The 3,646-nt window shown below is 39.4% G+C and overlaps 1 long non-coding RNA gene across 1 annotated transcript in view; it reads right to left on the bottom strand.

Moving 5' to 3' along the window:
- The window catches only part of LOC117944804, a 15,996-nt gene extending 14,902 nt beyond the window's left edge, over positions 1 to 1,094 (bottom strand). Inside the window, exon 1 of the long non-coding RNA XR_004656667.1 lies at positions 872 to 1,094. This is a non-coding gene — a long non-coding RNA (uncharacterized LOC117944804). The remainder of the gene's footprint in view (positions 1 to 871) is intronic.
- Positions 1,095 to 3,646: the final 2,552 nt, after the last annotated feature.

Below are 3,646 nucleotides of genomic sequence, written 5' to 3'. Positions count from 1 at the left end.
CCACGTTCAAAGTCACTCAAATCACCTTTCTTCCCCATTCTGATGCTCGGTTTGAACTGCAGGAGATTCTCTTGACCAAGTGTTAACGAGCAGTTGGACAGGTGTACCAATAAAGTGGCCGGTGAGTGTAGACAGGACTGCAACTTACTATATTTATCATTGCGGAAAAAAAAGGTCCTTGACAATTTATGAAAGCTGTGTAACGCTGTGACCTCTTTATTATTCAGTTCAGCTGTTAACCCAACCAAGTGAGATACACTTAGAACACAATGTGACTGAAAAAATGTATGTTTCTTACTTGTGTACTTACACTAATCTTCTTAAAAGTCCTAAAATCTTTGGAGAGGAAAGATTAAAAGGCAAACCAAACTGAATTTCAGAATAATCTCTGCTAACTACCAAAGTCTAAGTAGTTCTGTGGAAGCATATGACCATCTAAATATTTCTAACCTCTAGTGGCAGCGAAGGAAAATCCATAAAATATATAATCTGTTTCCGTGCGTTGTTTCTGTGGTTGAGGTGGTTGGATGTTTAGTTGTAATGTCAGGTGACCCACCTACTTTTTTGTCATCTGATCTTAAACTTTGTTGGAAGTATTTATACGTAATTGGAAGAAACTAATGCAGTCAAGTAAATGATTAATTTATGGATGTCAACTAAACAAGCACATGCTAAAAATCCCAGGTTCCAACATATATTTTTTTCCTGGGAAAATTAAGTACATTCTGACAAGGAATAAACAACTGCCATAACAATTCTTGGTGTCCAACAGTAGCTGTGACACATAATGTATCGTATCAAATCATTAGATGGCTGCACAACCTTATCCTTATATTACATGTTAGCATTGGCTGGAAGAAGGCCACAACACTTTAACTTACCAGTTTTGAGGTCCTTATACTCCTGGGAAAAGTGTTCATTCTGGTGCACCCATTCTCCGTTGCATTTGAAGAATATCTGTAAGGCGGGTGCGGCTCGACAGTGCAGCTTAATGGGGTTGCTCTTGACGATGTAGGCGTCCTCTGGCTCTTGGATGAAGTGTGGCAAGGTGCCCTGCATTGAGGGAAGTGCATCAGGCTGTGCATTACCGGTAGGACCTGCAAACCAACACCTTAGTTATCATTGCGCATCTGTCTTAGAAGATCAATATTGAAATGAACAATAGCTAGTCTGACAGAAACAAAGGCAAGCTAAATACCTTTCAGTTAGATACACAATTTAGCAGTGAAAAACACTTTCAACTGCATTTTGTTTTACAATTAACAGTATAACTGCAACTGCTTTCAAATTGGAAATAATTGCTCAGTGGACAATGTTTTGAATTATAAAGTGAACATAGACTTTGTAAAAAGGCAAAGCATATACAGCTAAACTGTTCTCTTCAAGTAGCAAGGAATAAGAAGGGAGTGACTAACTACATTCTGGTTATGGAGTCTGAATACATCTTATCTCAGCCACAAGGCCCGGATTTTGGTCCGCCTTTCTTCATCACTGGTGAAGTCTACATGATACGAAGGTGTACGCTGTATACCCTCTAAGAAAGTTCAAGGATTTCTATAAACCCACTTACAAAAGCCTGAGGATACATAACGATGATTATCGATACAATATACACATTGGGTGTCGCTCTGTGACGCGTCGCTCTTGGATGCTTGCGTATAAAGCTGGGAGGGAAAAATCACAGCACACTCGCTACAAAAAACTAAACTAGATCACTGCCCAGTATTCTTCTCAGAATTACACCTTAGTCCCATCAAGACAGCTGCAGCTAAGCTATTCAGTGCTGTAAAAGCCCATGAAAGCTATTATGTCCCACCATCTGATCAGATTCTGTCCCCTGATATTGAATCGGGCATTTCACCAGCTCTCTCAATCATTGTTGTCCTTGTTAAATGGATAAATGAAGGGATACAGGCGTAAAGATATATAAAACAAACAGGCAGGAAGGTGAATGAATGGAAAAAATATGCTGACATTACCTACTGCAATAAATCTCTATATATGGTCAGTCGCTCTAGCTATCTGACCACCCTCCGTCATCTTAATGTAACAATTGCAGGTTTACACATATTGTTAATGTTGCAAAACGGTCAAAGTTTGGCCAAGTTTAGGCAACAAAACTACTTAGTTAATATGAGAAAAAAGTTGTGGTTTATGTTGAGTTAAACAAAAACTCGCAATTTACTTTTATTTTCAAACAGGACATGATTGATGATTGATTGTTGCCACGCTATTGTTGATTCTGTGTACAACCCGTTCTCACACAATTGGGCAGTGGCTGTCTGCGTCTAATGCAACAAAAAAGGTACCCTTCTGTGTGTGTGTAGAACGTACTGGGGAGAGCAGTATCCAGACGTGGTTTAGTGAGTAGTTTGTAAGGGGAAAATTCCGCCAAGGGAGTTTGGTTGGGGTGGTGGATTGGTCAAACTCAGGACTTTGACCCAGGAGAGCAGGGTTTGTGTCTCAGGTGTGTCCTTAACAATCCCGTTATTGCCGCGTGTCAGGGAAGACGCTTTCTTCTTTAAGTGGCCTGTTATTCCAGCGTGTCACAGAACCGTAAGCCCACCCACGACCTTTTCCTAAACCCAACTGTTCCTGTTCCATCAAAAGGGATGCCAATTGTCCTGACCGAGGGCCTGTTATATGACGCTAAAGTAGACAACCACGGGTGTTTTATGACGTTAGTGTCATATAAAACACACAGTCCATACTTTAGATGATTGGAGTGCGAATGTGTTGCTGTGTAATAAGATATGTCTCTCTCTTATGGCTGTGTAGTGCAAGTTCTGTTTTTGTCTAAATATTTTTCACTGCTTTAATTGTTGATTGTATTTTCAATGATTTTATTCTTAACGTCTTGTGCTTTTAAAATGTCCCTTTGTGTCTAACTCTGGCCTTTTAGGCTAGTGACAATGCCCCCAAATTCATTGAGATAACCCTACCGGATGTAAAACTAAACCCATCAACGTTTTTCCTCATTGCTGAGATTTCCCATATATGAAATGGATTCTTGGCTAAAAAAAATGTATCGCTAGGATTGTTAAATTGACATTTCTGGAATATAAACTAAAAAAGATCAATCACACATCTCTGAGAGCTTTGATACTTGGCATGGTTGTTGTCAGAAAGTTGGTTTACCTACTACAAAAGACTAGGGGCATTGCGCTGTGCTGCGCTGGGTGCAAGATAGGGCCCTGGATGAGAATATCTTGATGTATGGAATAAATAGAGGTCTATAAACACATACAGTGGGGGTAAAAAGTTTGGACACCCCAGGTAAAAATTTGTATTAATGTGCATAAAGAAGCACATGGAAAACTTTGTGTGACATATTATACAAATGTCTAATCTGTCATTTGATGCCTCCTGGAGATTTGTCCATCTTTTCATGGCTTCTTTATGCACATTAATACAATTTTTTACCTGGGGTGCTCAAACTTTTGAGCCCCACTGTACCTAAAGTAGGCAAACATGCAACAAATCAATATCTATGCGGAATGTTCGCAATTTGACCTTAATGAGCCTTTTAATAAAACTATAACTTAAAACAATACAAATTAAAGCTGCAAGCTTTAACCTTCCTATGGTGTTAGGGTCCCGACGGACCCGTTTTGAGTTTTAACATGCATAAAAGCACTTCATACAT

The sequence above is a fragment of the Etheostoma cragini genome, chromosome 5 (genome assembly GCF_013103735.1).
Source record: "Etheostoma cragini isolate CJK2018 chromosome 5, CSU_Ecrag_1.0, whole genome shotgun sequence".
Taxonomy (NCBI): Eukaryota; Metazoa; Chordata; class Actinopteri; order Perciformes; family Percidae; genus Etheostoma; species Etheostoma cragini.
Note: the sequence above shows the minus strand (reverse complement) of the source record. Positions and strands in the feature narration are given on the sequence as shown.